This window comes from Hypanus sabinus, chromosome 22 (genome assembly GCF_030144855.1).
Source record: "Hypanus sabinus isolate sHypSab1 chromosome 22, sHypSab1.hap1, whole genome shotgun sequence".
Lineage (NCBI taxonomy): Eukaryota > Metazoa > Chordata > Chondrichthyes > Myliobatiformes > Dasyatidae > Hypanus > Hypanus sabinus.
The window spans coordinates 44828594-44850600 of record NC_082727.1 but is presented as its reverse complement, the minus strand read 5'-3'; the positions used below and the strand labels follow the sequence as shown (position 1 = coordinate 44850600).

The 22007-nt window shown below is 39.6% G+C and overlaps 1 protein-coding gene across 11 annotated transcripts in view; it reads left to right on the top strand.

The window, feature by feature from the left end:
• Positions 1 to 22007, top strand: part of pwwp2b (PWWP domain containing 2B) — a 68437-nt gene that overhangs the window by 9522 nt on the left and 36908 nt on the right. For 2 of the 11 annotated variants that reach the window (XR_009507467.1, XR_009507466.1), the window contains exon 4: positions 16066 to 16155. The exons of 8 other annotated variants lie outside the window; for them this stretch is intronic. The gene's annotated coding sequence lies outside the window, so the exon portion shown is untranslated. Of the gene's footprint in view, positions 1 to 1716; positions 2425 to 16065; positions 16156 to 22007 lie in introns of those variants that run through there. One more of the 11 variants, XM_059947636.1, reaches the window with a different exon arrangement.

Below are 22007 nucleotides of genomic sequence, written 5' to 3'. Positions count from 1 at the left end.
TGTCTCAAGCTTTTTGTTAATATTTTGACAAATACCCATGCAGTTATTGCATTTAAATTTCTGTTGAAGCAAGGATTTCTGCTTTGGAGTTTGTGATGGGGTTAAATGCCATGAATTTGAAATGGCACAGCACTTAGTGGCCTCAAATCTCAACCTAAATATGGCAATTAAATATTTGGCCTTTAAATCACTTCAGCTGAAAATAATTCTGAATGCCTTCTGTGTTGTACTTTGCAGTGTCCGTTCAGTGATTTGTAACGGATGTAGCCTTGAATAGCCTTAAAATGGTCTGGTTATAATTAGAATAATCCCTTTAACTAGGTTTTGATTATATTGCATTGAAAGCATCTGGTCAGTGCCTCAACTTCAAGAGATACTTCTGCAGTAGAAAATAATTCATCTATTCAAGTTTAACAACGTCAACTTTCTTGGCACTTCTTTGTACAGAAGAAGTTTTTTTCCTATAAGGACTTTGTGGGGGTGAGGGGAATGGCAGAGAGGGATATGATTTTATTGCTGGTGTCAGTTAATAATGAAAAGAGCTCTACTCCATACTGGTTTTGAAAGCAATCTTCTCTACATTTGTTAAAGCAATTTTATTTTGAAACTATGACTCGTGTTATGTTTAATTCTGAACCTATAAATCGTAGATGTACCATTTGACTGCATTGCATTAATTCAGCCATTTTTATTTCATCCTTGCTTGCAGCTTGTGATGGATAACTGACAGGCAAGATTTCACAGAAGTTGGCCTGTCTGATTCAAGTTTCTAAATAGCTTTATCTTTGTGCTTTTGTAAATTCTTCTGTACAATTTTCAGTACTGTAATTATCTGGCTATATTTGGTCTGCATCTTCCTTTTGAAAAGGAACAGACATATTTACTGGACCTTTAGTTAATTTGTTTTTTGTTCTATTTATAAAAGCAATTCCATAAAGTACTTTGAGGCTTACAGTATTATAAAATTTAGTGTGTGGATTGAGCTAAGAATAAATATGTATTAAACTTCAATTGGGCTGCAGTTCTCATACTGTGAACAAATTTATGAGCAGGATAAAGGCTTTAAATGGATCTCCTAACGTGATGAATGGGAATGAAAATTGCAGCTGCAAGAAAAGGAAAGATTTGGAGATCATTTCTAAAAGGTGCTCAAAAGGCTTTAAGTGGGTGGAGTATTTTAACAAGGAAAACATCTGGTGATGTGTCTTACACTATAAAATTAGCAGAGGGAAGAAGTTAACATGTATTAGAGGCAAGTACTAGCCCCTTAATTTCTGTGACCTTGGCAGGAATCTGACTTATGATATTTGTGTACAGTGATTGAAAGTAGCGGAATTAACTTTTGCATTTAATTTGGTAAAGCAAAGTGCAGATTAAATGATGCTCTCCTTTGAGTATTGTAAACTTTATGGCATATGTTTGGGTCTTGCAATCTTAAGTTGTTCATATTGGAGATTTATTAGTGTTTATCAAGGGCTGATATTTTCAATGATTTGAAGTTTATATTGGTCTTAAAGTACAGCTAAATTAAAATTGGGTAATGTGTGCAAATGTTGACCAGCACAGGTTTAGTCTTGATCATTTCTTCACAGGCTCAGGATTTTTTTTTTCCTTCTGAATTTGCAAAAGTTTTATTTTCTTACCAAATTTTCTTTCATCATTGTCTAATGATCAACACATTGCTAACCATTCTTATGTTTTCACAATCTATAATAGAACTTTGAAGGCTATGTGCAGCATACTGTTTAAAAAAAAAAGTTCTGCATGCCTGGTGCACAATGGAGAGCATCTTGACTGGTTATATCATGGCCTGGTACAGAAGCACTAATGCCCAAGAATGGAAAAACTCAACAAAAAGTAGTGGATCAGCCCAGTCTATCACAGGAAAAGCCCTCCCCACCATTGAATGCATCCAAAAGGAGTGCTGCAACAAGAAACCAGTATCTATCAAAGGACCCCCATCATCTAGGCCATTCTCTTCTCACTGCTGCCATTGGGAAGAAGGTACTTGGATCCCACACCACCAGGTTCAGGAACAGTTTATTACCCTTCAACCATCAGGCTTCTGATCCAGTGTGGATAACTTCACTCACCCCAATACTGAACTGATTTCATCACCTGTGGAGTTGCTTTCAAAGACTCTACAACTCGTGTTCACAATATTATTTATTTATTACTATTTTTGTTTGTACAGTTTACTTTTAACAGATTGGTTGTCAGTCTTGTGTGTAGTTTTTCATTGATTCTATTGTGTTCTACTGTAAATGCTGACAAGAAAATGAATTCCAGGGTAGTATATGGTGACATGTATGTACTTTGATAAATTTATGTTGAAATTTTGAGTTTTAATTGTATTTTTTAAATCTAATCTTCCATGTAGGACGTTGTTTTGTTGGTTGGAGCTTAGTTATTGAATAAAATTCAAACCTAATTATATTCCTTTCTTTTTACAATATTTTTATTCTGAAGAGAAAAAACAAGATATACAGAGTGCAACTCATAGATACATCTCAACATAACTTGTGTACATTCATATTGTAATAAAATTGATAAAAATGTTATAGCATAACACAAAGGTATACCACTCTGTAATCAAAAATTTAAAGATATGTCATACATCATAGAAGAATATTTTTATATAAAAAAAGTTTATTATAATTATATATAATTATATTCCTAATGCATTCTAAGGGGCAGTTCAATTTTTTAAAAACTCAGTATGTTTATAGTGCGGTCCTTGAGTATTCTGTGAAGTTTCGTTTGAAATTTGGTTTCTTGGAATTGAATGACATCAGATCTCTGCTATGTTCCTTAATGCAAAGTTTGATAGTTGCCTGAGGCTTGGTCTCCCAATTGTGCACTTGATTTGAGCAGAAGACTGTTTGTAGGAACGATTGCTGTGGCAAGCACAAATGTTAGTCGGAGACCAATTCCAAATCATATTGCTCTGCCACATGTGTAAGCCCTTTGACCCACAAAGTTTATCCCACCCCTAAGCACCCATCTATAATTCCATTTTCCACTAGTTGGTCTGTAGTCTTCTCTAACTTGGCAATTCAGATGATCATCTATATGCTTGAATCTCTGACTCCACTATTGTTTTGTGTAGTGTATTCCTGATATCTACCAAATGATTTGAAATTCTTCTTATGAGTTCCTCTTAGTCCAAACCTATTAAGACAACTTCATACAAAACTTTTTCCTAGAGAAGACAGCTCTACTGTAGCCCCAGCAACGCACACAAAATGCTGGAGGAATGTAGCAAGCCAGCTATTTGGGGGGGGGGGGGGGGTGCAGTTGACGTTTTGGCTGAGACCCTTTGGCAGGACCCGGACTGAAATGTGAACTGTACTTTTTTCCATGGAGCTGCCTGGTCTGTTGAGTTCCTCCAGCATCTTGTGTGTATTTCTTGGATTTCCAACATCTGTAGATTCTCTCATTTCTATCTGTAATACCTCCCTCTTCCCCCCCCCCCCCCACTTACCTTGCTAGCAGTCTTGATTCTTTTCTGAATTGGTCCATTCTGGACAACATTCTTGTGAATCAACCCCTTTGCAGTCCTCAAAATATATTGATCAGAACTGTACACAGTACTCCAAGAATGGCCCAAAGCAGTATTTTGTAATGTTTGTGATGGATTCCCTCAATAACAAGTTTACAGATTTGTATACTGTTGGGAGGGGCGGGGTGGGGCAACTACCAGGGCAAAGCTGCAGTGCCAAAGGAGTTTTGGGGGGGGAGGGAACAAGAGGTGTGCAGTACTGACAGAGAATTTCATTGGTTCAAGGAGCAGACAAGATTATGTGGAAAAGATGACTCCTGGATGGTATGTTCCTTCCCAGGTGTAAGGGTCAGAGATGAATCAGTGTCTTTGGCATTCTTATCTGGGATGGAGAACAGATAGAAGTTATAGCCACATCAGTACCAATGACATAGGCAGGAACGGGTGAAGAATGAGTTAAGGGTTTAGTTAAAAGATGGAACCTGCAGGTTGGTGATTTTGGGATTATTATCTGTGTCAAAGGTTGGTGAGGCAAGAAATAGGAAGATGGGGGGGGGGGGGCGGGGAATGATTTTGGATCATTGTGTACTTCCAGGGCAAGTGGTGGTTGTACAAATGAGATGGTCTGAACTGGAGGGGGACCAATCTTTGTGGGAAGGTTTGCTAATGTTCCTGTTTTGTTTTGGGAGGGGGGCAGTTAAACTAGAGTTGCGGGGGGGTGTGAACCTGTGTCGGCAGGGTAGCAAGTGGAGTGGCTGAGGAAGGTGATATTCAGCCTTCAGGCAAAGACAAATTGACTGGTTGAGTGTGGAGGGGCAATGTTGTTAGGTGCATTTATTTCAGTGACAGGAGTTTTGTAGGAAAGGCAGATGAACTTAGAGCATAGTTTGTGGAAATATTGTGGCCATTAGTGAAATTTGGTTACAGGAGGGGCAGGACTGGCAGCTCAATGTTCCTGGGTTCTGATGTTTCAGAATTGATAGGGGATTGTTAAAGGGAGAGCTGTGGTATTGCCCAACAAGGAAAATATTATTGCAGTGCTCAGAGAGGGCATATTGGAAGGCTTATCCGTTGATGCGATTACGGAGTAATGAAGAATGACCACATTAATGGGACTACATTATAGACTTCCCAATAGTCAGTAGGAGTTAGAGGATTGGGTGCAGTATCTTAGGTGTGTGTAGCATTCATTTTTCAGTTCAATACATATACTATAGAAAAAGACTGAGAACATAAGAATTTAAGTAGAGTAAGCAGACATTAACTTATAAGTATTTAGTCATTTGTAGTTGGGCTTGCAGAGTTCTGTCCTTTCATGATAGTACTCTTTTTGTCCATGGCATCTACTAATTAAGCAGAACCATGCTCTTAAAATCTCAAGCTTTTTTTCAAATGCTGCCTTATTTCTGTAATCTAACATGTATTCTTCAATTTTGGTTTCTGATGTATCTTTGTTTTAATTCCTGGATCATGTTGGCTGTGCCTTCAGGTCTAAAAGTCTGGAATTCTGTCCTCAAAACCCATTTGCGCTCCATGCTAATATCAGTCTCTTTATCAGAGACTTGAGTTGTCAGACCAAATTTCCTTCGTTTATTGTTCTGTCCTTTATTGTTTTAATGGTCTGCTAATGCACCTTGTTATAATAAGTAGACTATTTTCGAGGTGACCTACCATGGAGAGCTGCAAAAACTAAGGCTACGTCCACACTACACCGGATAAATCTGTAACCGAAGCTTTTTCTCTTCGTTTTTACCCTTTATCCACACTTAAACGGCGTTTTCGTCCCCTGAAACCAGAGCTTTTCTGAAACGCTCTCCAAAGTGTGTATTTTTGAAAAAGCCAGATTGGCTGGATCAGTGTGAATGGGGTAACAGGAGACTCCTGAAAATGTTGTCAGATGGCAGCGTGCTATTTCATTGTTTTCTTGAATGCAACCAAACAATTTCAAAACAGACGCCAGAAGAGTTAGAAATGTACTCACCAAATACTTTGACCCATAACTTAACTGAATAAATAAGTATACTCGCTTTGCCCTGTTTTCTGTCCTTGCTCATATGAAGGTGATTTACCTATTTATGCAAGTACTTCTCTGACAATAGATGTGTAACATACTAATGTGACATTGTATGGAAATACAAGATAACACTGATGCAGACATGTTTTATACATTTAACAAGGTGCTTTATTAATGCAACAGAGTTAGTCAGTTTTTCAATGTTCGTCGTCAGCCGGGTCAATCTGTCCATGAACTCCCTGTCGGTTGCCTCCATACACTCCAGTATTTGTTTACTTTACTTTTAAGTTCTCCTGCACGAAACCCAACAGCTGTCCATCGTTTTAAGTTTTTCCAGTCTGTAACTACACAAACGTGCACTCTTACGGTGAGATTGTTGTTTGTTTTCAGTAGATGTGTCCTGCGCATGCACAGGAGGAGGAGATTCACGGAAATTTCCATTTCAATGTGGATAGAGATCTTTTTTAAAACGCACAGTGTGGACGTCTATCGTTTTTATGTGAAACCGGCGTTTTCAAAATTATCCAGTCTAGTGTGGACATAGCCTAAGTCTCTGGTGCTATGGCTCAGAAGAGAAGAAAAGCAAAAGGAATGCAGTGTTGATAGAAGATTCCATAGTTAGAGAAACAGATGAAATTCTGTGGGTGAGATAGAAACAGCTGGATGGTAAGTTGCCTCCCCGGTGTCAAGGTCAGCGATGTCTCAGATCAGGTCCATGACATTTTCAAGGGTGATGGTGAGCAGCCAGAAGTCTTGGTACATACAGTATTTGCACCAATGACATGGTACCTAATGTGAGGAGATAGAAAGCTGAAAAACAGGACCTCCACAGTACTAGTCTCTGAATTGTTGCCTCTGCCATGTGCCAATGAAGGTAAGAATAGGATATTATGGCAGTGAATGTGTGGCTGTGGAACTGATGTACGGGGCAGTGATTTAGATTTATGGCTCATTGAGATTTCTTCTGGGAAAGGTACACCTGTACAAAAAGAATGGGTTATACCCAAATCTGAGGGGAGCCCAATATTCTTGCAGGCAGGTTGGCTGGAGCTGTAGGTTTGTTTGGGGGGGGGGGGGGGGGTTTAAATTAGTTTGGAAGGAGGGTGGGAACTGCAATGATAGTGCTGGCGATGAGGTATTTGGTTTCCAAAAGAGAGGCTGTGTTGTGAGACTACTAGCAAGAAGAGGCTGATGATAGGCCAAAATTGCAGTTAACAGGATGAGTTTCAATGCTAAAAGTGGACAAAAATGGAAAAAGGTGACTACAGGACTAAAGGGGTTATATTTGAATGCACACAGTATATAGAATAAGGTAGATGAACTTGTAGCACAGTTACAGATTGGGATGTATGACGTAGGCAGAACTAAATCTTGGCTGAAAGAAGATTATAGTTGTAAGTTTAACATCCAAGGATATACATTGTATTGAAAGGACAGACAGGAAGTCAGAGTGGGTGGTGTTGCTATGTTGGTTTTTTTTAAAAAAAGTGGAAATCAAATCATCAGAAAGAGGTGACATAAGGTTGAAGGGTGTTGAATCATTGTGGATAGAGCTAAGGAACTGAGAGAGTAAGATGACCCTGATGGGAGTTGTATACAGACCCACAAATAATAGTAAGAATGTGGTCTACAAATTACTGTGGAAGATAGGAATGCATGCCACAAGGGCAGTGTTACAATAGTCATGGGGAATTTCATATGCATGCAGATTGGGGAAAATCAGGTTAGTACTGATTTCCAAGAGGGGAAATTTATAGACTGCCTACCAGATGGCTTTTTAAGGGAACTTGTGGTTGAGCCCACGTAACATGATAGAATTAACTCTGATATTTGGGAAGGAGAAGCTAAGAGTCAGATGTATCGGTATTATAGTGGAGTAAAGGGAGTTACAGAGGGATGAGAGGAGTTGGCCAGAATTGATTGGAAAAGAACACTGTACTTGAAGGGGCTAAAGGGGGATAGGTAGGTGAAGGGCTGGACCAGATGGTGTGTACCCAAGGATTCTGGAAGAGGTGGTTGAAGAAATTGTGGAGGCAGTTGCAGTGATCTTTTAAGAATCACTAGATTCTAGAATGGTTCCAGCAGATTGGAAAATGGCTTCAGGTGATGGACCTCATCACTGACATTTTCCTGTAAAACTGTCTTGATACAATTTGAGTTCAGTGTTCCCTCTATGATTACAACCTATCCTGGTCCTGAGGCATCAAAGCAGCTCCAAGCTATAACCTCCTTTCACCCTGCTTCACAATAAGGAAGAGGTATTGGTGTTGGTGTCCTTTTTCTTCCAAATATAGTTGTGTGCATTTCTGCCAAGAAGTTAAACTTTTGTCTCTTCTGTCCACAGAACATTGTCCCAGAAGTTAGTTGTGGAACATCCAGGTGATCTTTTGCAAACTTGAGACATGCAGCAATTTTTTTTGAAGAAGAGGTTTCCTTTGTGGTGTCCTTCAACGAACAGCTTTCTTGTTCAGTGTTTTTCTTATAGTGGACGCAAGAACAGAAACTTTAGCAAGTTCTAGAGATTTCTGCAGGTCCTTTGCTGTTACCCTTGGGTTCTTTTTCACCTCCTTCAGCATTGAATGTTGTGCTCTTGTTGTGACCTTTGCAAGGCACCCACTTCAGTACAATAGTACTGAATTCCTTCCATTTGTTGACATTTTCTCACTGTGGACTGATGACCTCTCAGGTCTTTAGAAATGCTTTTGTAGCCTTTTCCAGCTTCATGCACCTCTACAATTTTTTTTCTAATATCCTTTGAAAGTTATTTTGGTCAAGGCATGGTGTATATAAACAGATTTTTCTTGAGAAAAGCAGGCACTGTCAGTAACCTGACTTTGTGTATATTTTTAACAGGCAGGGCACCTCTACAGCCTACACCTCCAATCTGATTTCACTGATTAGAACACCTGACTCCAAATAGCGTTTGTAAGAGGCATTACCCCAGAGGTTCACATACTTTTATGAAACTAGACTGTGATTGTTTAAATGGTGTACTTGGTGTTGAGAAGAAGTACAATTGTTTGTCATTACTAATTTAGGCAGATTGTGTTTGGTATCAGGGCAGATTTTATGAGTAAATAATATAAAGACCTGGTAATTGCAAAGAGGTCTCTTTTTCTTGCAATCATATCTATATATATATATATATATATATATATATCGAGCTAAATGTAACATTTGAGTAAAAATTAAGATCCAATAATAAAAGGGGGAACTTGCTAATGAAATATTTCACTGTATCCTGATTTATGATGACTTTTGGAGTTTTCCCAATTTTTGTTTGCTGCTGATGTGTAGGCATTAGACCTGAATATTTCTGCACTAAGAGCAACTGTGCTGCTTCTTCCATTAAGAAGGAAGGTGGTGGTAAAGGAACCACAACAGGGGATAGTACATTTGTTTTGGGAGCTAAGGACCCCTTTGGTGAAGCAGGCTTTCATCTTCAGGGTTGGTGTATAGTTTCATTGTGGGTTAGGTGTGGTAAGATATGGAGTCATATACTTTCCTCATTGAGTTTTTGCTGTACCACTGTGTCATTTGTATTTAGTTTGTACAACAATAATTTGCTTCAATAGCTGACATATGTCCATTATTATGAGTGCATTATTTAAAATTTGGTTTTAAATTTCATTATTTGCACATTTGTGTTCCCAGCTGTCCTCTTGTTTATAGAATAAGGTGTACAAATTGTGGGATGGTCAAAGAGCAATTACATGAAATTAACAAGCTCACCAGCATTAAGGATAAGTTATTAAAATAATAGATGGAAGTTTTCATTATGATCAAAGTTTTAAATTCTGATAGGGTTTATTTAGTTTTATTCCGTCTGATTCAAATTCTTCAAGTCCTGGTTTTCAGGCATGCTGCATTTTAACTGTAGACTTCAGAATTTGATGAAATTCACAATTTGCCATTGACTATTTTTCTTTTCTACACATCTAAACTGTTGTGCTTTAAAGAAAACTTAACTACAACTTGGAGAAAAAGGTCTGTTTCAATGAAAATGTGGGGCAAAAGAACTACTTAAGAGTTGAGTTGCCTTTACTTGTTTCTTACAACATATTTCTGAGCATTTAGTTAAGTCAAATGACATATTGTCCAGTATTTGCCTGAATTGTTCATTGAAATCTTTTAGATATTTAAGAAATTAGAGTTTACCACCCTTTGCCTATTCAAAAGTAAAAGCATGCATGATCTGATATTGGATAATGTTAAGTCTAAAATTCCCCCAGATTTAGATTCTCAGCCAGGGGATACATCATTTTGAAACCACTTTGTCCCCCTTCTGAATTTTGTGTGGCCCTTTTCTCCCCCCACCCCCTCCATTCTTTTAAAGACCAATGAGTATAGCAAGTTCACCTTTTTCCTATAAGCAAATTCCAGAATTGATCTGGTCTGCCTCCAAAGCAAGTATAGCTTCCATTAAATAAGGAGAGAGAAGCTAGATATGATTGTCTAGGTGTGGTACTGGCAGTACTAAGTACAGTAGTAGCTTGGCAATACTCCATTTGCCTTCCTTAACTATAAGTTGTGCCTACAAGGTCTGTTGACTTAATCTTTCTTGTGTTAGGACATTCTAGTTTCTCTGTACAACAACATTGTATTGTTTCTCTCTAAATAGATGTTCCCTATTCCATTTTATCTCGGAGATTTTTCCCCACCTTTAACTTGCAATTAATCCCTTTTATTTTGATTTCATATTCTCATCCTAACTTGTTTTCTTACCTGTCTCTATTGTCAACAATTGGCTACCTGTTTAGTAATCCAGTTCTTTTCACACATTATAAATATGGATTATATTTCTGAGGCACAACATCACAACATGCCAAGATGAAAATAATAATTTTATTCTCTTAATTGGCCAATACTGCATACATGCTTGTATATTATGGGCAGCATGTTTAGCCTTTTTTTTTGTGCAGTAACCTTTATGTGGGCTTTTGGATCTCTCTGGAAATCCAAACAAACTACATCTACTGGCTTCTCTTTCATCTGCTGTTTATATTTTCAAAGAAATCTAATGAATTTGTCAAGCATGATTTCCCTTTCATAGAAAAATCGTGATTCTGCTTGATTATATTATGACTTTTTAATTGTTTACTTCCTCAATAAAGGAATCTAGAATTTTTCCAGTGACATGTCAGACTACTATACTATAATTTTCCACTTTGGTCTTCCTATTTCCTTAAATTGAGCTTTTTTTTATATAACAGGCTGTTCATTTGTAGTTTTCCAATCCATTGGAATCTTTCCAGAATATCTTCAGCACTGAATACAAGGAGTATGCCAGCCTTTAGAGGCATTAATTTACAAATCTCCAGTGATTGCTTTAGCTCCCTCCCTCATTTCACATGACTAGATCTGAAAGGGCTTGTTTGCTAAATGATTTTTAAAACTTGTTTGTTCTGGGTGTAGTCTAGCAGTACATCCTGCAGTGTACCTTTGCTAATTTGATTTGCTCTATTTACATGAAGATTAGTGGCCCACGATTATTGTTGTGCCTTTGCTACAAGCCCCCATTTCTTTATTTCCTGTTCTATTTTTTATCTCCTCCCAGACTAATAACATCTTGACCTTCTAAGTTTACCTCTTGCCTCTGTCATTCTTATCCTTTTCTTAATGGAATGAGTCTGTCTCCTTTTCCTCTGTACCTATTCTTCCAAAATTTATTTATTTTGAGATGCAGCATGGAACAGGCCCATAAGGCCCAATGAGCCACATTGCCAAGCAACACACCTCTTTAATCCTAGCCTAATCGCAGAACCGCTTACAGTGATCTATGTGATCACTGTATGTCTAGTGATCTGGTATGTCTTTGGACTGTGGGAGGAAACCAGAGCACCCAGTGGAAACCCACGTGCTCAAGGGAAGGCGATACAAACTTAGAGAATGCAAAATTGAACTCTGAACTCTGATGCTTCAAGCTCCAATTGTGTCACACTGCTACATTACCATGGCAGCCTATGGTAAAATGCTAACTGCCCTGGAGTGTTTGATTCTCAGTTATCATCACAAACTTTGTTCAATACCCCTGTAATGACTGCATGAGCAGATCCTGCCTATTTGTTTCCGTTTGAATTTCAGGATCATTTTATAATAAAATGGACCTTTTTGTCTTAATTGTTTCTTGTATCATTCTTAATATCTCTAAAATGTTCCTGTGATGTTGCTGCAGGTAAGTTTAAAAAAAATAGCTTGCATCCTATGCCACTTTAAAGACTTTCATTGCTTAAACCCTTTTTTGCCGATGAATTAATAAAGTCCTGATCCTCTCCCTGTCCTGTATACGAAAGATACCTTTTGAGTTTTGCCTTTTTTTTTAACTGGAGAGATCTGCAGCTCGTAACTTCCCTAGCACCAATTTCCTTCTACCTCCTCCCCTTTTCAAACTGTTCTGAACTTTCCTACTAGAAAAAATTGAAGTGTAGAAATTTAATTTCTAATAACAGACTCTGATACCTCTCCCACAGTTAATGTTAGTGATAATCTTCTTATTTAAACAGCTAAATCTCCTAATTGCTTTTATTTTCCTTTTTATCTCTTGTACTTTCCCTCATCCCTTTCCTCTAAGGACCTGTACCAAGTAGATATTTAGTAAGTTTTCCATTTCCTGATTTCTTATTGCGATAGTATCTGGTATTACAAATCATGTATGACCATTCCCCTTGAAATGCAAATATTATCTCTAGAAAATTCACAGATGTGCTTTAAATTTTGCTGCCTAGCAATGTCATTGCATTGTGCACTTTACCCATTTTCTCCCTCTATCCTGCTGCAGAGTAGAATGTAATAAAGACCATTTCCAATCATTCCATGTCAGTAAGGGATTTCCAAGTGTAAAGCACCCATACCTTGTTAATTACTGTGTCTGGGGAAGAATGGGATGATATTCTGCATGCAGCTGTCTGTTGGAACACTAGAGGAATCTGGAGTATCAGTATTCGAGCATTCAAGGGCTAATTTCCCAGTGTAACAGTAAATAAACTGCTGTAGCGGAGTGAATTAACATCCAAAGGTTAAGAATAAATACTTAAGCAAAGAACTTTTTAATGGTATTTTTAATGTTTTCATATCAACAGTTTAATTTGAAATCATGGGGATTTCTGATGTGACTAACCTTTGGCTTGAGTCAAAAATTTGTTTTGCAAAAAGAGTAAACATTTTAACATTGTAGTTCAAGTCCAGTTGTAAACAATCTTTACTTTTGCATTTGAGTGTTTATTGCAGGAATTTTGGAGGACAGGTAGTCCCCGAGTTACAAACATCCGACTTACGGACAACCCGTACCTACAAACTGAGGAAGGAAAACGCTGTCAGCTATTTTAAGTCAGATCGCAACGCCGTCCGCCATTTTAAGTCATTGCCGTTGACACTATGTTGAGTGTGTAACTTTGTATTTGGCTTAAACTTTTCTTAGCAAGATTCATCCTGACCCCGCCTCCCCACCCTTTTCCGGTCAGCTGGTGGCACAGTGAGATCAGTGCCGTGCTTGAGAACAGAGGTTCCCGAGTTCAGTCCAGTGACAGATCGCTTCCGAGTGCACTGGGTTGACGTTGAGCTTGCAACTTGACCTCGTAAAAAAAACATTGCCACCTCCAGTTTAAATTCCCATGCGGAATATTGTGGAGGATCAAATACCCAAACCCAGCACAGCCCCCACTTGCCCCATTTAACCTGTTTCAGTGTTGTGGAGTTTAGGACCCAGGGAATTCAGTGTGGTGGTCCTGAGGACCCCCCTGACCTCGGGAGCCGGTGCAGCTCAGGACCCACCACCCACAGTGTTTCTGTTCCATTAACGGGAAGCGATCATGATTGAAAATGAAATGGAAATAATAAAGTGTTTGGAAAGAGGTGAAATCTCATCGGTCATTGGAAAAGCGTTAGGCTACAGTCAGTCAATGATTGCAGCAATTTTAAAGGATAAAGTGAGAATAATGGAACATGTGAAAGGCCCTGCCCCGATGAAAGCTACAGCTATTACTAAGCAACACAGTGGTTTCATTATTGGAATGCTCAAGTTTCTTAAGTGTTTTATATGCATAGAAAGGTAAAATATATACTATATACTAAGACAAACGTCTGACTAACTGACGCTAAATAATACCGGATGTACTTGTTCTGACTTGCGTACAAATCCGACTTAAAGACGGACTCAGGAACGGAACTTGTTCGTAACCCGGGGACTCTTGTATAACAAAATTTGCTTATTTAAAATTGTGCTATCTTTTAGATTGGTTAGATAGTTGACACATTTAACAGACTACTGATTGTGTTAAGGTCGAACCAGCAGATATTGGTGCCTTGGATGATTGTGCAAAAGGAAGGTGAGGAAGAGACTGGCTGGTAGAACAGCTGAAAAGTACTTAGATCATACTTTCAGCATTAATGCACACTTAATAATTTACAAATCTGCACTTCTGTGTACTCAAGTCTTGAAAGATTGTCTGAATGGCAAGATCCTGAGGATCTCCTAAATTCATGGCATCACAATCTATCTTTCTTTCTATGACTAATGCTTGTGAGACCCGAGGCCGGATACTTTGCTGGCTCTTGCAGTTGCACATTAAAATGTCAACAATCCTCAGGTTTACTGTTAAGTTTGAGGGCCCCTACATGAATATAGTAGTCCTAAACTTCCCAGATATGTTGGTGAATCCATAGTGCTTTGCTTCTGAGTTCACTTTTAAACTAATAACAGCAGAAACTTGCTGATGTTTCAAACATACACTGTGAAATGTGCTTTCATTACAGAAGTCCTTGCACATCTGGAGAAGGATGCTTATGTGAGAATGCTGTTCTTGGACTAAAGTTCAGCATTCCACACCATAATTCTATCCAGGCTTGACAAGCAGCTTGAAGACCTTGGCCTTCACCCTGCCTTGTGTGGCTGGATTCTGGACTTCTTGTCAGATCACTGGCAGGTGGTAAGAGTGGGCTCCCACACCTCTGACCCTCAACACAGGTGCCCCTCAGGGCTGTGTACTAAGCCCCCTCCTTTACTCTCTGTTTATCCATGACTGTGTCACCACCCATAGCTCCAATTTGCTAATTAAATTTGCTGGTGACACTACACTGATTGGCCTAATCTCAAATAATAATGAGGCAGCCTACAGAGAAGAAATCATCACCCTGACACAGTGGTGTCAAGAAAACAACCTCTCCCTCAATGTCGCAAAAACTAAGGAACTGGTTGTTTACTCCAGGAGGAATGGAGACAGGCTTGCCCCTGTTGACATCAATGGATGTAGGGTTGAGAGGGTGAACAGCTTGAAGTTCCTCGGCATAAACATCACAGACGATCTTGCATGGTTTGTACCTACTGGCTGTGTGGTGAAAAAGGCACAACACCTCTTTCACCTCAGATGGTTGAAGTTTGGTATGGACCCCCACATCCTAGGAACTTTCTATAGGGGCACAATTGAGAGCATCCTGACTGCCTGCATCACTGCCTGATATGGGAACTACTTCCTTCAATTGCAGGACTCTGCTGAGAGTGGTGCAGACAGCCCAGTGCATCTGTAGTTGTGAATTTCCCACTATTCACAACATTTACAGAGACAGGTGTGTAAAAAGGGCCCGAAGGATCATTGGAGACCCGAGTCACCCCAGCCATAAACTGTTCCAGCTGCTACCATCTGGGAAATGGTACCGCAGCATAAAAGCCAGGACCAATTCATGCTAACACAACTGTATTTCTATGTTGTATTGACTGTCCTGTTGTACATACTATTTATTGTAAATTACACATTTAGACGGAGACTTAATGTGAAGTTCTTTTACTTATGTATGTGAAGGATGTAAGCGATAAAGTCAATTCCAATAACATAACACATTCTGAATATATTTATTTGAACATTTTCATATTTCCTTATGGATTAGGAATTCTTTTAGACCATTAGTCCTGTCTTCTTCCTCCTGCACCCTTCTCCCACACATACACACCTAAATTCCTCACAAATCATCTACAACAGGGGCATTTACAATAGCTAATGAGTCACATTGGAGATTTTAGAGGAAATGAGAGTATGCCCAAATTTCCCACATAGTCGAAGGGGGAATATGCAAAATATTCCTGGGACTCTCACATTCATATAGTCCAGAAGCTTCCATTACTCTGTTAGTGTACACGAAAAATTTCAGAGCTGAAGAAGGTCCCTCAGAATGCTGATCAAATTGATTCCAAAAAGCTCAGGCTAGAGCACCTTTTTTTAAAAATATCATTCAGTTGTATAAGTAAAACTTCTGGGTGATCGCTCAAATAGATAAATTATCATTTAAGAGAAAAAGGTCAATTAATTTAGCTGTCCTATTAATACAAAGGTTTGGTATATACTTTAGCAAAAATGTTGAGTAATTTCCTAACCCCTCTTTGACCCCAGATTTAATCAGATCTCATAGACAAGACCACTCTTTATTCCCCCCATTGGGAGTTGAGGTGCTGGATAAGGCAATGAATATTTTTTCTAATCTTTTATAGACAGTTTAGGTATTTGTTATAAAGTGGTATTAATAATGAGTTGCTGATATCTGTTTATTCCTTTTTGCATAGATAGAACAGCATTTAGAAGTTATTAGGCTCCTACATTACACGTCTGTTGTAAGACGCTTGGCCTTTGTGCGAAGCCAGTGAGTTTTCCAGGTAGGAGTTTTGCAGTATATTTCTGGAACTGAGATGTATCGAGTCTAGAGTTAATTTTTTAGAGGGGTTAATTCTTTTGAGTGGTGTTTTGAGGAATATTTTTGAGCTTTGAAATTTTTTTGGTGTATATGACTGAATGGAATCTTTTGGGCTTCCTGAATGTATGTGTTCAAAGAATATTTTTAGGAACGTTCCATAAACTAGAACAAAGAAGCAAACTTCCAATTGCTGTTTTATTTAATGTTTTTCTTTACCTCTGCCTCCTCCAGTTTGATAACCTTTTAGATATATCTTCAGTTGTCAAGATCCCTCCTTGAATTCTATCTCTAAACTTTACTTCAGTACTTGTAGACACCCTTAAATATTATTTTGGGTTGTCCTACTATCCCCTTAGGTGTATGATGCTGTGAAGTACCACTTCAGGTTGTTTTACTTGGTATTATGTGCCAGAATATGTTTTTTGTGGTCTTAAAAAGCTTCATGGGTGCAAGGAAAAGAATTTTGCAACAATTAGAAGAGCCATAAATGGGGGCAAGGAAGGTAGTGTGAATTTTCTGGTTATTAGCATGAGCAAACTTTCCATTGCATCACTTGGTTCCATTAAAACATTCAAGTGAAGAGCCTTCCTAACACTGACATCTTCTGTGTCAAAGGTATTAGGAATGCAAGTTCTTAATGATTGAGAGGGAAAGGTGCAGAATGTCATAGAAACATAGAAAACCTACAGCACGATACAGGCCCTTCAACCCACAAAGCTGTGCCGAACATGTCCTTACCCATAGCCCTCTTTTTCTAAGCTCCATGTACCTATCCAGGAGCCTTTTTTAAAAAAGACCCTATAATTTCCACCTCCACTGCCGCCGGCAGCCCATTCCACGCACTCACCACTCTCCGTTTTTTTTAATTGAAGCTACAAAGAATGTATTACAAAAATTGCAACAAAAAAAACGCTGTATATTAGTACCTTGAGTTTGAGTTGTTACTTTTCCAGATTTGGAGATGTGATAGTTCATGTTTTTAATTCAGCTTTTGGTGCTGCTGGTAAAGAAAGTCTGAGTATTCCCAGATTCCAATTGACAAGAATTTTTAAGAATTCTGAAAATGTTTGGCTTTTACAATTTATAGTGTACTGTTTACAATAAGGGTTCAAAGTAAATTTATTATCAAAATGCATATGTCACCAGATACAATGCTGAGGTTTATTTCCTTGTGGGCATTCACAGTAAATACAAAGAATATCGGGATTGAGTGGTTAGACACATTGCTTTCCAGCATTGTTCTCTTCTTTTGTTTAGTCTTCAAAAGGCAGCAGCGATAACACTGAGGAATTTAAAGTTGCTGACCATCTTCACCTCTGATTGCCTGATGAGGACTGGCTCATGGACCTCTGGTTTCCTCCTCTTGTAGTCAATAATCAGCTCCTTGGTCTTGCTGACATTGAGTGAGAGGTTGTTATTGCCACTCTACCCAGCCAGACTTTTAATCTCCCCCCATATGTTGATTCATCACTATCTTTGATTTGGACAATGACAGTGGTGTCATCAGCAAACTTAAGACCATAAGACATAGGAGCAGAACCAGGCCATCTGGCCCATCGAGTCTGCTCCACCATTCAATCATGGCTGATCCTTTTTTTCTATCACATCCAAGGGTTGGACAATCTGTTCTACCTGGATAAAGGGAACGTTCCCACATCAGTTTGACAGAACACAAATCAGAAACACAAGATTCTGCAGACCCTGGAGATCCAGAGTAAAACATAAAATGCTGGAAGAACTCAGCAGGTCAGGCAGCATCTATGGAAATGAATAAACAGTCGATGTTTCAGGCCGAGACCCTTCTTCAGTGGGAGGGGTGAAGGGAGCAGAAGCCACACTAAGGAGGAGCATTGTGTGTGTGTGTGTGTGTGTGGACATATATACACATGCTGTGCTGATGGTGATTGTAGAGGAAATCTTGTTGCTAATCTGAACTGACACTGGAATCCTGCAGGTGAGGAAATTGAGGATCCAGTTGTACAAGTTGAGATCGAGGTCTTGAAGCTTATTGATTAATTTTGAGGGGATGTTGGTGTTGAATGCAGAGCTGTAGTCAACGAAGAGTATCCTGATGTGTGCATCTTCACTGTCCAGATGTTCCACAATTGAGTGGTTTGGCACTTTGCTTTCCAATGCTGTCATCTTTTGTTTAGTTTTCCTCAAAAGGTAGTAGTAGAGCAGTGTAGAGCAGTGTATACTCAATGAATAAAACAGTGATGTAGAGTATATTGGATTGGGTTGTTGTGGGATCTGAAAGTCTTGTAATTTTATTTTTTTGCTAGCATATAAATTGGTATTCCACATGAGAGTCATTAATGTGAGCAAAATAATTTCCTCCAATTTATATTTTAAGTTTGTACGCTTATTTGCAATGAATTCTTTCTAATACTGGGCTGCTACATAAAAATGCACTGTAATTCCTTTAATGCTATATGCCATTTCCTCTTTCCCTCTTACAGCCTCTTCAGCCTCTCCACTGCTATATAATACTGCAATGTTTCCAATACCTGGATTATTCTCTGTAAGTTTGAATTAGCTCTTCAGGTGGAACATTTTTAATTTCCATCCTTTTGTGTTTTTATCACTATTCACAAAGTTCATTCAGCACTCTCATCAGAGCTGATCCAATCAAATTAACCCTTTGCCTTGGGCATCTTTTACTTACTGCTCCATAATTTGCTGGCCTACCAGGTCTGTGGTGATGTACATTTCTTCTCTATTCCACAGCTAGATCAATGAATTGTGCTCTACTGACTGTGCTCTGCATTCTTTACTTATGATTGAGTAATCTATGCTAACGGCAGTATGTCTCAACAGATTATTAATGCATTTATTACCTCTACGACTGATGCTGAGCATGAACATTGTATGTTGCTTTCATATACATAACCTTATAGATGTTTGCCCTCATTCACCTTTGCCATTATTTCTCATTAACTGACTAGTTATATACAGTAGATAATACAGGAAATATTCAGAAACAACTTGTGTAGTTATTGACTGAAGGGGATTTAACCTGCAAATTTCCCATTTATATTTTCCCTATTGATGCTGCTAGACTCCCTGAATTGTTTTCGGTTTGTTTTCACAGAAAAAAACAACAGTTATAGCAGTGGAGTCATTTCCCCAGGTGACTGACTGACAGACAGACATACTTTATTGATCTCGAGGGAAATTGGGTTTTGTTACAGCCGCACCAACCAAGAATAGTGAAGAAATATAGCAATATAAAACCATAAATAATTCAATAATAATAAGTTAATCATGCCAAGTGGAAAAAGTAAGTCCAGGACCAGCCTATTGGCTCAGGGTGTCTGACACTCCGAGGGAGGAGTTGTAAAGTTTGATGGCCACAGGTAGGAATGACTTCCTGTGACACTCAGTGGTACATCTCGGTGAAATGAATCTCTGGCTGAATGTACTCCTGTGCCTAACCAGTACATTATGGAGTGGATGGGAGTCATTGTCCAAGATGGCATGCAACTTGGACAGCATCCTCTTTTCAGACACCACTGTGAGAGAGTCCAGTTCCATCCCCACAACATCACTGGCCTTACGAATGAGTTTTTTGATTCTGTTGGTGTCTGCTGCCCCAGCACACAACAGCAAACATGATAGCACTGGCCACCACAGCCTCGTAGAACATCTTCAGCATCGTCCGGCAGATGTTAAAGGACCTCACTCTCCTCAGGAAATAGAGATGGCTCTGACCCTTCTTGTAGACGGTCTCAGTGTTCTTTGACCAGTCCAGTTTATTGTCCATTTGTAATCCCCCATTATTTCCACACTGACTCCTTGGATGGAAACAGGGGTCACCGGTGCCTTAGCCCTCATCAGGTCCACCACCAGCTCCTTAGTCTTTTTCACATTAAGCTGCAGATGATTCTGCTCGCACCATGTGACAAAGTTTCCCACCGTAGCCCTGAACTCAGCCTCATCTCCCTTGCTGATACATCCAACTATGGCAGAGTCATCAGAAAACTTCTGAAGATGGAAGACTCTGTGTTGTAGTTCAAGTCCGAGGTGTAGATGGTGAAGAGAAAGGGAGACAGGACAGTCCCCTGTGGAGCCCCAGTGCTGCTGACCACTCTGTCTGACACAGTGTTGCAAGTGCATGTGCTGTGGTCTGCCAATCAGGTAATCAATAATCCATGACACCAGGGAAGCATCCACCTGCATCACTGTCAGCTTCTCACCCAGCAGAGCAGGGCGGATGGTGTTGAATGCACTGGAGAAGTCAAAAAACATGACTTTCACAGTGCTCGCTGGCTTGACCAGGTGGGCGTAGACACGGTTCAGCAGGTAGACGATGGCATCCTCAACTCCTAGTCCGAGCTGATAGGTGAACTCGAGTGGGGTCTAAGTGTGGCCTAACCGTAGGCTGGGGCTGCTCTAGAACAAGTCTCTCCAGGGTCTTAATGATGTGGAAGGTCAATTCCACCGGTCTGTAGTCATTGGAGCCATTGGGGCGCGGTGTCTTCGGTACAGGAATGAGGCAGGACGCCTTCCACATCACAGAAACCCTCTGGAGACTCAGGCTCAGGTTGAAGACATGGTGAAGTAGTTCACATAGCTGGGGGGCACAGGCTTTGAGCACCCTGGGGCTGACACCATCCGGGCCTGCAGCCTTGCTTGGGTGGAGAAGTTTCAGCTGTCTTCTCACCTGTTCAGCTGTGAAGCCCACCGTGGTGGTTTCAGCCTGTACTGACTCTGTGTCTCTCCTCTTCCATACCCCTTCTCCACAGTGCTACAAATTCTTGTCTCTCTGATACTCATCTGAGTCTTGAACAGAATTTTCTGACTCCTATGCTGAAGTTCTGTTCCAGTTTATAGTTAATTCCACCTTCACTGATAAATGCTACTATGATCATATGTGGCTTCAGTTCCAATTCTGCATCCATTTGCATCTTGCAGTTAACTGCCTTTACTACAATCCCCTTGGTATTGCATTCCCATTGCAATTATTTTTAAAATATGGTGTCACATTTTCAGGCCTTCATTCTTTGTCCTCAACTTTGACCTTTCCACAGATGGGAGCAATTTCTCCCCAACTATTGTTCATACCTTTTCATAACTTAAACACCTCCTATCAGTTTCCCTTGCAAACTACCCTCCTACTCCATTCGAGTTAATGTTATGGATCATGTATTAGTTAAATTTAAAGTTTTTAAAAAAGACCTTTTCTAACACTGTTCTTCAAAATATAATCTGTGTAATAGCATTTGAGGAGCCCCAACCTAGATCATTATCAACATTCTGCTGTATTTGTGTATTTCTTTTGTAGTGCACCTGGTATTGGTACATCTAGCAATGTTTCCATTGCTTCCTGGCTATAGCTCCCACTTTCACTAACTTGAACTTGTACCAAACTCTGACTGATCTTAGATTCAGATTCATTTATTTATCACATATACATTGAAACAAAGTGATAGGTGTCATTTGTGTTAACAACCTAAGGCAGAGTTGAGGGCAGCCTGCATGTGTTGCACGCACTCTGGCACCAGCATAGCATGCCCACCAACAACAGGAAAACAAGCCCCTTTCCTTTGACTTCCTCAACAAACTCGGACTCATTTTGGCCAGTGGGCCTCAACATCTGATTGACAATTGCGCTTCAATCTTTGGTGTCAATCTAGGACTCGGCAGTGAGGGCCCCAAACACTAAGCCTTGAACTCTAGTCTCGCTGACTCGTGCCTAAGGAATCACTGGCCCTAGTCTCCTGATGGGTGGAGCTGCAATCCTAGACCACACCGAAGACTTGTTGATCTGAGGGCTCAATATCTTGTCTATGGATGCCCTTCATCACACATCTA